At 41.6% G+C, this 12,737-nt stretch overlaps 1 protein-coding gene across 1 annotated transcript in view; it reads right to left on the bottom strand.

Annotated features, from left to right (window-relative positions):
* The window catches only part of FOCAD (focadhesin), a 322,109-nt gene extending 314,218 nt beyond the window's left edge, over nt 1-7,891 (bottom strand). Inside the window, exon 1 of the mRNA XM_022573810.3 lies at nt 7,796-7,891. The gene's annotated coding sequence lies outside the window, so the exon portion shown is untranslated. The remainder of the gene's footprint in view (nt 1-7,795) is intronic.
* Nucleotides 7,892-12,737: the final 4,846 nt, after the last annotated feature.

A 12,737-nucleotide genomic window follows, 5' to 3' on the forward strand; every position in this document is an offset into this window, starting at 1 on the left:
GAAGCCATCAGAGGGTTTTGGAAGAGAGAAGAAATCTTATGTTTTAAAAACAATCACTTTGGCTACTCTGCTAACAATATGGTAGGAGACAAAGAGAGAATAGATCAGTTAGGAGACTACGGCAGATTGCAAAAAAATGGCCCCAAATTCTTCCCTGTTCCTGTATGCACATTTCCTTACAAAGTACCTCTGCTGCTCCTCTCATAAGTAGTCTATTTCAACATCCCCTTGGATTTGGGCTGTCTTTGTAACTATGAACAACAGTGGGAGAAGTGAAGTAGTGGGAATTCTTAGTCTACATCTCAAAAGGCCATACAGCTCCCTCTCGCTCTCTTGGCTCTATTAGAGCACCGTGTTAAGAAGCATGGGACAGCTTACTGGTCCTGGTGCAGCAGAGATAAGCCATCCCAGCTGAAGCCTCCAAACCCACCAGTCCCCATGTGCTACATGAGTGAGCCCACCAGCAAGAGAACTCCCCCCACCCCGACCTCCCCAAGCCTGATCCAAATTGCCAGCCCCAGAACCATAAATAAATGATTGTTGCTTTAAGCCACTAAATTCCGACGGTGAGTGGTAATAGATAACTGATACAGAGGCTGTCACAACATCAAGGACATAGACAATGGAGGCTTAGACTAGAGTGAGAGCAGTGGGTAGTGAGAAGTACTCAGATTCTAGGCATATTTTGAAGGGACAGCCAATAGGCTTTCCTAATAGTTTACAGGTGGCTTGCGAGAGATGAGTCAGGGATGACACCCAAGATTTTCGCCCAAGTCATGGAAAAGGTCAAGTTTCCATGAATTGAGATGGGAGAGACCACAGATGAAGCAGGTATAGGAAGAAAATCAGGAGCTGAATTTGAGATTTCTATTAGTCATCCAAAAAGAAATGCTGAGTAGGCATCTGGATACACAGAGTCTAGAGTTCAAAGGAAGAGGTCCAGGCAAATGTATATATATAAATATATATATTTTTAAAAAATATATATATATATATATATATATTTGGGGGCTAATAGGGTATTATTAGTATTTAAAGCTAGTATTTAGGACCATGAGGACTGAGCCCAGGAGCTCTTCAATGTTGAGAGGTCAGAGAGATAAGAACCAGTAAAGGAATTGAAAAGGAGCAGAGGGGTAGGAGGAAAAACTGCTGATAGGAAATGGTAACTATGTGACAGGATACAGGTGGTGGCTCATACTAAGGTGGAAATCATTTTGCAACTTCTAAATGTATCAAATCAACATGCTGTACCTTAAACTTACACAAAGTTATGTGTCAATCATATGTCAATAAAGTTGGGAAAATGATCTGTCAAGTAAAAGATGAGGATTAAAAACAGATCTTTGGACTTAGCAAAATGAAAGTCATTAGTGACTTTGAGGAAAGCAATTTTTTTTTAGAGTAGGAAGGGAGAAAGTCTGATGAAAGTGAATTTAATAACAGATGGGAGGAAGTAATTGGACACATAAGTTTTGCCATAAAGGGAAGTTGTGTGGTGGCATAAGGAGGAAATGGAGTCAAGGAAGAGTAATTATTTTAAGGTAGGAGAAATAACAGCATGTTTAGATACTGAAGGGAATAATCCAGTAATGAGGGAAAAAGTGATCTTGCAGGAGTGACACTGGAGCCAAATCCTGGAGTAGGTGAAAGGAATCTTCGTGCATGAGCGAGGAAGAGAGACTTAGAAACACAGAGACTATTCCACAAGAATCTCAGTCCTAAAATAATGGAGAGAAATCAGAGGGAAATCAGGTACACCCACCTCCCACATCCATGGCAACTGTCATCAGTTATCAAAGCATTTTTCACACCTCCGAGACCAGAGCCAACCTAAAAATGCTCAACATAACCTTCCAGGCATCCTAATAGACGGGAGTTGTCACATGTGATGAGAAGTACAGCTGACTCTTGAACAATGTGGCGCTGAGGGGCGCTGACCCTCCCTGGAGTGGAAAACTCACATATGGCTTTACGGTCGGCCCTCCCTACCCACCGTTCCACATGCATGGATCCAACCAACCATGGATCGTGTAGTACTGTAGCACATGCTTATTGAAAAAAATCCAAGTATAAGTGGATCCTCTCAGTTCAAACCCATGTTGTTCAAGGGTCAACTGTATTTGCCAAAATATTTTGGAAGTCCAAAGGTCAAAAAGAGGTGCAAAAAGCAAAAACCCTCTCCTCTCTCGTAACATAAATATTCATCGGAGATATATGTTATTTTTAAATTTGGAACTAGTCCTATACCTGCTATCCTACTACTGAAACTGTAATTATTTGATGGATAAAGTTGATAACAGGAGGCTTCACCAAAACTTGAAATCCAAACTACTATTTTTAACTTCAAAGCCAGCCATGCGCTTCAGAAAAACTGTCACCCTCACACCCAAATCTAACTTTTTTCTAACCTGCCTTCCTTCTCACTAAACACTAAACAGTCCCAACCTTTTGGACTCGGATACCATGGTCAATGAGTTTTGTTATGAGATGCTCAGCCTCTTCATTAGATGCTTCCCCTACCTCTTAGGCCTACAAAAACTAGACTCTTCTTCTTTGCTGGCCACTTCAGTGAAGGCTAATCATCCTTCCAAGCTCCAAGGCTCAGAAGAATATTTCCATACCATCTACCCCACACCTCTGAGGGTGCATATCCAGGTATCTTCATCTCTCATGTATACTGATCACTACCACTGGCAGTCTAAAACCTAAGAAACCATGGTCTATCTCATAGTATCTCTCTCCACCCTGGGTACACGATCATCTGGGGTCAACGTCTAGGTGAGTGATTCATCCAACACACCAGTCTCATTGTTCTTGAACACCTTCATGTAACCTCCATTTCATCCATCTACATCCATGGCCAAACCCTACACTCCATCAGCACTCTAAAAATCTAAAACTCCAATATTCTACTCAGACTACAGAGTACTTCTATCCTAACAGCTATCTCCCTTATACCTACCTACACGTGTATATTCACTTCATTCTGACTTCTAATCCCTTGAACCAATTATTTTCTCTCAATCTTTCAGCCTGCTCCTGGCCTGGTCATCACCTCTATCCAGTCTAAACCTCACATTCCATCACTTCAACCACCATCTTGTCAAGACCTTGAGTTCCCTTGCATTCCTACCATAGGTACATTATAAAATCCAAATACTGGATCATTCCAACTATTCATAATCTCTAGTCCTACTGAATTTTGCTATAGAAAGTCACACAATTATATGAACTAGTGTCACTACAAATGAATGCTCCTTGCCTAACTGGTAAACTTTCCCAAAATCTCTAGTCAGCTCTTTCTTCCATTCCTGATGGTATTTGACAGCTGACCATTCTCGCCTTCTCAAATTCTCTCCCTCCTTGTCTTCTAGAGCTCCACTGCCTTTCTCAGTCTTTTTCATTGGATCATCTTCCTTATATGGTGGTGCTTCCCAGAGTTCCTCTTCTGTTTTATTCTTTCTTATTCCACAAACTCCATCTTAGGTATCACATCCACTCTCAACACTGTTTTCACTACCACTGATATGTCAATAACATTTTAATCTCTACATTACCTAGAATCCCTTTCCTCATCCCCAGACGAATGTGGCCAACTGCCCACTGAATAGCACCAATTGTGTGACCTAAAGGCATGTTCAAGACCGATCTTATTCTCCCATACATGTGATAATCCTCATGTGATTCCTATCTTAGGAAGTCATAAACCTAGGAGGCATCCTTGACTCTACCTTCTCCTCATCCCACATATCCAAGTGGGCACCAACTTCACCATCTTAATATACCTTGCATCCATCCTATCCTCGAGCCCCACTGCATAATTTGGAGTTCTATCATATCTTGCCTTCACAACTGGGCCTTGCTCCACTACAATTCATTCTGCACATTGCCACATAAAACTGATCTTAACTTTCCTCCACTTAAAATCTCTTCCCCATGGACCACCACAGCCTGAAGGATAATGTTCAAAACCTTTAACATGGTGGGGAAGAGGGCCTTTTATTATTTGGTGTTTGTTTACTTATTAAACCTCATCTCTCTATTCTCTCCTTAACACATTAAGGTCTGTGTTTTGTCTGTAACTTGTTCATTTGGCCTTAGTTCTTTCTTGTGCCTACAATGCCTTATCCACCATCCTCACCAAACAATCGCTACTTGCTCTCAAAATTCAGTTCAGATGAAAATGCCTCCAGAAAGCCTCTTCTGAATGTCTTAAAATCTCACACTCACACAGTTTTCCTCTATTCCCCACTATACTCGATGCATACATCTAATTATAATATTTATCTCATTGTATTTTGGCCTTGTCTGTGGCTTCCAAGCAATACTATAAACTCCTGAAGAAAAGTTAGGGACTTGGGACCAGAGCAGATGCTCTGTCTTTTACTGAGTGAAAAAATAAATAATGAATACAATATCTTTAACACGTATGAATCTGTAAAAATTCCATTTATTTACATGTTTCAGCAATTCAAAACAACTTTAATAAAAAGTTTCCTCCACTCCCTCCATGTTTTGTCCTAACAGCATATGCTAAAACCTGAAGGTCTGATCGCATAAATCAACCAGTTCAATGACTGTTAAACAGAGTAAAATTCAAAGTAAATTCTGAGAGCAGCAAGGCCAAAGAAAAAGGTTGTCAAAAGAGGAGGGAAAGATACACCCTGGCAGCCAGAAAACCTCATAACAAAACTACAGTTCAACATTCACAATTATAACATTTGTTCAACATGCTTATCAGCCAAATGAGCAGTCACTGTATCTGACCAAAAAGAGATTAGAGGATATATTCTAAAACAACGGAAAGAACTGAAATCTTCAGGTTAGAAGCTTGAATGGAATGTGTCATTGGTCCCAAGTGAAATCATGAATCTTTAAATAAATAATAACAAACTTATCTATGCAGTTCGAATTCTCAACTTCCTTGGGCCTAAAGAAATGAACAATGGAAAATTTTACAGTATTTAATGTCATAGCTTTTGAAATGTCTTCAAAATACATAAAACTAAAGTAACTCAGGCTAACTGAATGAAAGCCAATATAAATTAACAAAATTTTTAAATCATAAATGCAATTATATTACTTCCAATGTGGCTAGGAACAGGTTAAAAAATTATGACGCCAGAAGTACTTGGTGGACCCAATTTATAAAAACAACAATGTTCAATCTATTGTTTGAAAAGAGATGGGATCTTCCACATTGCTTGAAAAATCTGTTTCAAATAATTGAAATGGGAGAAAAATGACAAACATCCCTTGTCCTATTAGCTTAGCAAATTTGTTTCCTATCGCGTGGAAATAGTACACACAACCTCCAAACAATTTATCACTAATTGTGAATCAAAGATTTATATTATACTTATATATCATATTGTATTATATTGCTCATCTCTAGATCTGTAGTACTTTTAAAAAAATATAATACTTATAGATTTCACATCTCCTAAAGAAACATCTATTGCCCACCTGATCAAAGTTTAAATTATCACCCAGGTTTCTTTTTTGAGATAAACTGAGCTCATTGTCATCAATCAAGAAATATTAAGATCAGGTTTTGCTATAGACCCATAAATAACCCTGAAACTACTATTTCCTCACATTTCTTCCAAATATAGTTATAATTTCACTTTTCATTGTGCTTTTCTCCCGAAATTTTAATTTTTTTCCTTCACACAGATATTTTCATATACACCTGAATCCTACGAGTCTCCCCAAATTTTAAACCAGAAGACTCCACTTAGACTTTTGCCCTCAGCTCTAGCATTTCTCCTCATCTTCCCATCTTAATCTGCTCCATTTCTAGAACAAGAAAGATCTAGCAAAAGCAAAATTTTTTAAAGTTCAACTTTCTTAAATTTTCCAAACCCCTAATAGTGATAAAGGGGTTTAATTTAATTCACCTAATGGTTTGTGAACAATAGTCAAAAAGTATCACAAGGCTATGAATATTATGTCTCAGAAAAACTATTCTAGAAATTTAACACCTGCAGGAAGGCTAAACGAATTGCTTAATAAGTACCATCAATCAATCAACAAGTGAAAAACTATTGTTACATCTCTATGGGCATTTTTATTCTCAAACTAATGATTTATTTACCTTTTGGTTATCAATTCTCAACTGGAGACAGCAATCAATTAAAATCCAGTAAATTTTAGGTTGATAAAATAAATGTTAACAAAGACATGATACTGAAAGACATTAGCCAGGTGATGACAACTACCTAATATTAACCAAGTAAGCAACTAACCAAGGCAGAGGTTTTAGTTACCACTAAACTACTAAAGCAAGTAAAAATGCTTCAAGAATTGCATTCTTATCCAATGTTTTTATATCATATCTTTAAATGTAACATTAAAAAGCTCCTGATTATTACATTTCAAAATTTAGATGAGTCATAGTGCTTTGAGTGCAGGAATTGGATGTGAATCAAAATTGTAAACATGCACTTGCTTGCTAGTCAAAACGTCAATATGGACAGATTCAGGAAAAGTAAAACATATAATCTTAAAATATATCCAGGGTTTTTTAAATGGTCACTTCTCAACTGTTAACACAGTTCAGTAAACATGCAATCTGCCCATCCTGTCCTTGAATATCTCAATATTACTAAATATTTCTAACCCCATCACCTCACTTTATGGATAGGTGCCTGAGACCTAGGGTCTTTAGCGATACTTAGCAGGTTTATGCGTCAAGGCCATCATGGTCTGAGGCTTAGCAGAGGTGAAAGTAAGGAAAACTGAATGAGGTCCCAGAAGAGCTGTAGCTTATGATACAGGATCATAAGCTTCTGTGTCTAAATCTAGAACCTGAAATTGAATCATCAAATCTAGACAATAAAACTGGCAGATAAACTGGAAGAAAAAGAAAAAGAAAAAAGGGAATGCCCATTTTAGTTTATGGCATAAGACCTTGACCATGAAGGAACACATCAAAAAAGTGTTGAACAGATGAATGATTGATTGCATGATACTTGATAGCATGATTTCATTGATTTTAGAAGCTCCAAATTCAGAAACTAAACTGAGGGATCAGGATGCCATGGCTGAAATTAAAATTCATGGAGAGTAGGGGCAACACAGCGGCAAGTCTCTGCAAATCTTTGTATAGCTGTTGCAGACATTTCAAAACATACATTCATACACGTATGTGATATATAGAGAGGGATACAGATATATACTGTTTCTTCAGGGAATTCCTGCAAATGAGTACAGAGCCAGAGAACCAGGAGGTCTGAAAACAGGCCCTGCTCACCCATAAGCCTTTGCATTAAAGTGGACAGGATCTAAGTGAGTCACTGGAAATCAGGAGGAGACAGTCACCCCAGGACGAGCAGGACAGGGCTGGAATCCCCTGTGCTGCCTTCGAGTAGGGAATCGGTCGGGGGAGAGTGGGACGACTACAACCTGCTGCAGGAAGGTACGCAAAGATCGCGCCGACCTGTTTCCGAGTCGGGATCCCGCTGAGCCCCACCGTAGGCACCAGAGCCGGCCCCACCCAGGCATCCGAGAGCTCTCTAACGTAGAAGGCCTAGTTCTTCAGGAGTTCAGAACCCAGACAGGACACGACGAGGGCAAACGGCAAGACCTGTCCCTTTCCTGGCCGCCCACACCGCGACGCGGCCCTGCCACCACATGCTCCACTGCCCCATCTCCCATCAGAGCTCCAGGCCCACAGGGCCTCAGCCTCCCTCCCAGCAAGCTGAGTCAGGCCACCGGCGGGTGCGACCCCGCGGCCTCTGTGCTGGAGGCAGCTGCCCGCAGGCTGCCGCCTGCCACCCGCATAGCTTACCTTCTTTCTGCCACAAGCTCAACCCCACGCCGGCTGCCTGACGTGGCCCGCCCCGCCGTCTCGAACGCCTGGGGGCGGGGACTACGGGGAGACAGCCAATGGACTGCAGACGGCAAGGGCCTGCCCCTCCCTCCTCCAACTTCGGCCCGCCCACCCTCGCTCGCGCGCACGCGCGTTCAAGGCCAAGGCCGCGCACTGCGGCTGGAAGGCAGCGTGGGCGGAGAAGCGCAGCTCCGCAGCCGCCTGGGGGCAGGTAGGGCGGCGCGTGCAAGTGCTGGCTGTGGGGCTGCGCCGCAGTGGGGAGTTGGCCCAAGGGAAGACAGTTTAAAGGAACCCGCCTGGAGATGCCACTGCAGCGTGTCCGGATGGTTCTGTTGGCAGCCTGCCCCTATGCAGCTTTTGGCGGTGCAAAGCAGCTTCTTGGTATTTGGAGATTTTGCTTCCCGGGAAAAAAGTAATACCGATAACATTAGGATTCAGAAATTTTAATACAGACGGCAGACTTGCGGTTTCGTTCTTCTCCTTGTAGCTGCTGCTTGGTATCTTTACTTCAGTTGGCCAGCACAGAACATTGCAGTTCTTGATGCTACAGTGACATTATCCACCTGTTGGGTAGTCCTGCAGGTCGTCCTGGCCCAGGCATTTCTGTTGATTTAATCTGGGGAGAACTGGCGCCTATAATTGTTACTTTTATTGTTGTTATTATTTTTGTCTAATACTTATTGAGTGTCCACCCATGCATGAACACGCATTTTCATAAGAAGACTCTAAGACACCTGGCACCATGGAACAGAAGCTAAAAGAGGCAGCAGGAAAAAAAGATGAGGTTATGACAAAATGGAATTCTGATTGTGGATGGCAAAAGTGAAAATTATATACAAGATGAAATAGTCAAGACAAGTTGCTCTAGAGAACCTGACTTACCCAGCAGTTTCTAAACCCTAGTGCACCTTTACAAGCATTTGAGGAGGTTTTTTTTAAATACCAGTAGCTGAGCCCCATTTCTAGAGATTCTGTTTTAATAGCTCTGCTGTGGGGCCTTGGCATTGGTCTTTTTCTAAGTTTCCAAAGTGTTTTTAATGTGCTGACAAGTCCTACTTCTCATTTGTAAGAAAGATTTGGTTTCCTATACTCCACTTCAGAAAAGTAATAATATACCACAGACCATCTTCAGTTCTCTCAATAATCTATTATGCATTTATTATGTAAGAATTTATCTAAATTAATTTTGAACCTACTTATATATTCAATCTGTTACCCTTTGAGAGAAAGGAGTGTTATAAGGTTTATAATTGCCTTCTTGATTTTATGGACTTTGATGATACTCCCTTTCAGTCTTTTTTTTTTGGCTGCGTCAGGTCTTGGCTGCACGTGGACTTTCTCTAGTTGCAGCGAGCGGGGGCTACTCTTCATTGCGGTGCGTGGGCTTTTCATTGCAGTGGCTTCTGTTGTTGCGGAGCACGGGCTCTAGGCGTGTGGGTGTCAGTACTTGCAGCACGTGGGCTCAGTAGTTGCGACACGCAGCCCTTAGAGCGCGTACTTTAGTAGTTGTGGCTCGTGGGCTCCAGAGCGCAGGCTCCGTAGTTGTGGCGCACGGGCTTAGTTGCTCTGCGGCATGTCGGATCTTCCCAGACCAGGGATAGAAACCGTGTCCCCTGCATTGGCAGGCAGATTCTTAACCACTTCACCATCAGAGAAGTCCCCCCTGTTCAGCCTTAATAATTCCAAATACAACAGCACTTCTTTTAGGGCTATTTTAATTCTTTTTAAAAATTCTTTTTCTTTTAAGAAGATGTTGGAGGTAGGAGTTTATTAATTTATTTTATTTATTTTTGCTGTGTTGGGTCTTCGTTTCTGTGCGAGGGCTTTCTCTAGTTGTGGCAAGCGGGGGCCACTCTTCATCGCGGTGCGCTGGCCTCTCACTATCGTGGCCTCTCTTGTTGCGGAGCATAGGCTCCAGACGTGCAGGCTCAGTAGTTGTGGCTCACAGGCCCAGTTGCTCCGTGGCATGTGGGATCCTCCCAGACCGGGGCTCGAACCCGTGTCCCCTGAATTAGCAGGCAGATTCTCAACCACTGCGCCACCAGGGAAGCCCCTAAAAATTCTTTTTCTATTTCCTTATTTTTTGAGATACATTAGTCAAAGTTACAAATGAACATTTAACTATGTGAACAGCACCTTTCAATGTATGTCAACTCATTTAATCCAACTTTATGAAGCAGGCACAGTTATTACACACATTTTATAAATAATGAAAATTAGGCACAAGGAGTAAAGCATCTTGATCAAGAGGCACTCTGGCTCTCAATAAATAAATGTACTGCATTTGTTATAGAAAGTCTGGTTTTAGGAGTGTTTGGGGAAACGCCCATTTAAAGAAAGATGGTGAGTCTGTGATTTTTCACTTTTGACACTTCCCCTAGATTCTGATTTTGGGCAGGATTGAGGGATTTAGGCTGTTAAACCAACAACCTAAAACTGAGAACAACTTGCTGCAGATCTTGGGCTAGGCTGGAAGCACAAGGGCTCACTCTCTTCTGGGATATACTCACCCTACTTCTGGGATATACTCCTTCCATACATGACTGTAGTTCAGCAAGGATTTTTCTACCTTTTAATTTATTTAATCTATTGCTATACCTGGCACTGTGCTAGATATGAGAGATATCAAGATGAAATACACAATCCAGAGCCTCAAGGAGCCAGCTCATCCTGGAAATTTATTTGTACAAGACTAGAGGTATAGACTTTTAGAACCAGAAAGGATGTCAGAAGCTGCCAGTCTATGACAAAGTTTTAACTAAGTGCTGAAATGAAAAATAAAGACAATGTATTAAGTTTTCATAAAAATAAATTTATTCAGTATAAAGGACTGTTCTTTGTGAGGTTATGCTTTGATTTTTTCTGTTAAAAATGTTCTCTCTTTGGGAATATACTGTATAGCACAGGGAACTCTACCTAATGCACTGTGGTGACCTAAATGGAAGGGAAGTCCAAAAGGGAGGGGATATCTGTATGTGTATGGCTGATTGATTCATTTTGTTGTGCATTGGAGGCTAACACAACATTGTAAAGCAATCATACTCCAATAAAAATTAATTTTTAAAAAAAGTAAATAAAAAGAGAGCTAAATGCTTAAAAAAATTTTAAATGTAAAAAAAAAATGTTCTCTCCTAATAATTAGTAGGTTAAGTTGTTGGGAGTTTTGTTTACTTTAACGACCTTAAAGTCCTGTGTTGATTCTCAAAATTTTTTGATGTTTTTCTGATTTAGTTTAACTGTCCATTGCTGGCGAGGGAAATTAAGATTGCAGAGGGACAAAGTCCAGTTCTCTTTCTACTGCATACCCATTGGAACAGCCCATTTCATGAGCAGGGCTAGAAATGTTTGAAAATAATAATAACAAATTTAAAAAGAAATCAGGGTCAAGGTTAGACAACAAAGATTAGAACTGGTTCTGATAGGCCAGCTGTGTTGTTAGCCAGGAAGAGAAGTCTCCTGCCTGCTTAATTAATCAGATTAGCTAAGTAGCTTGGTTTCCTTCTGAGCTGAAAGCAAAGAATGGGGCCTGAGGGAATACAGCTACTGTATGGACTGACATTTTTTTGTTGTTGGTGGTGGTGGTGGTACGCGGGCCTTTCACTGTTGTGGCGTCTCCCGTTGCGGAGCACAGGCTCCGGACGCGCAGGTTCAGTGGCCATGGCTCACGGGCCCAGCCACTCCGCGGCATGTGGGATCCTCCTGGACCGGGGCACGAACCCGTGTCCCCTGCATCAGCAGGCAGACTCTCAACCACTGCGCCACCAGGGAAGCCCTGGAGTGACATTTTGATTGGGGTAAGACTAGGAAAAATGAGCTGGACTGAGTAAGGCACACCCATATCTGATATAGATATGTGGAGTCTATATTCCCTGAGAGTCAGCCTGGGGAGAATTTTTGAGAAACAGCAGGGAGAGACTGGACCCGGATGGGGGCCATGAGAGAAGAATCAACTTCATTCATGTAACCTGCAGAGGGTGGTCTAGACCTAATACCAGAAGCCCCAGCTCAGATGGAAATTTCAATTGAAGGATCAAAACAGACTTCAAATCTGTATATTATTTTCTGGATAGGCTTAGATCCTACATGCAATACATGCAAATGAACTCTTTGCCTTTTAAATATTCAGGACAAACCACCGTCTTGCAGAGATAAGCAAGCAGACAGCATTTCTCTGTTAAACTCCTTGTATTATTACCCCTGAAGTTGTTAAGCAGTTAGTCCTCTATTGTACCAGACCCTTTAGATAAGTACACTTTTTGAAGTCAGTAGAGAAGGGCCTATTGACTTTAACAACAACAAAAAAAGAAAGAGAGTAAGAAAAATGTGTCCACTCCCAAATCATTAACTGAACTGAAAAGAATATGCTAACAAAAAAAGACACTGTAGTGTGAATCCTGTACTGTAAGAGAAGGTCATGTCCCCCACAGCATCAGGAGAGGCACAAAGCCTTGAACTCAGGCCCAAGCATGCTGGGCTAGCTCAACACGCCCACACATTCATCAGCAGGAACGAAACTGGGAGGAGAAATTCAGACCTGAGTCACAGGGCTCCACTGTCGACACATAACAGAAAGTAGTCTTATTAGACTTAATTAGATGTGAGTAGATGGCTCCAATGGCTCCCCATTTCTTTTAGAGGAGAAGCCAAAGCCCTTACAAAGGTCAACAAACTATACATGATCTGTCTCCCTGTACCATGCACCTCCATCCCCAACACACACACACACTGCCTGTTAATCTTTGACCTTGCCTTCTACACTCATCCCAGCCAACTCCACTCCAATAACCCTGCCTACTCTCTGCTGCAGGATCTTGGCACTTCCCCCCACATATTCTCATGACTCATTCCATTGAATCATTCGAGGCTTTGCTGAGATATTACCTCCTGGATAAGGCCTACT

The sequence above is a fragment of the Delphinapterus leucas genome, chromosome 6 (genome assembly GCF_059928025.1).
Source record: "Delphinapterus leucas isolate spDelLeu-1000000601 "Yukka" chromosome 6, BTC_Dleu_Yukka2, whole genome shotgun sequence".
NCBI classification, from domain to species: domain Eukaryota; kingdom Metazoa; phylum Chordata; class Mammalia; order Artiodactyla; family Monodontidae; genus Delphinapterus; species Delphinapterus leucas.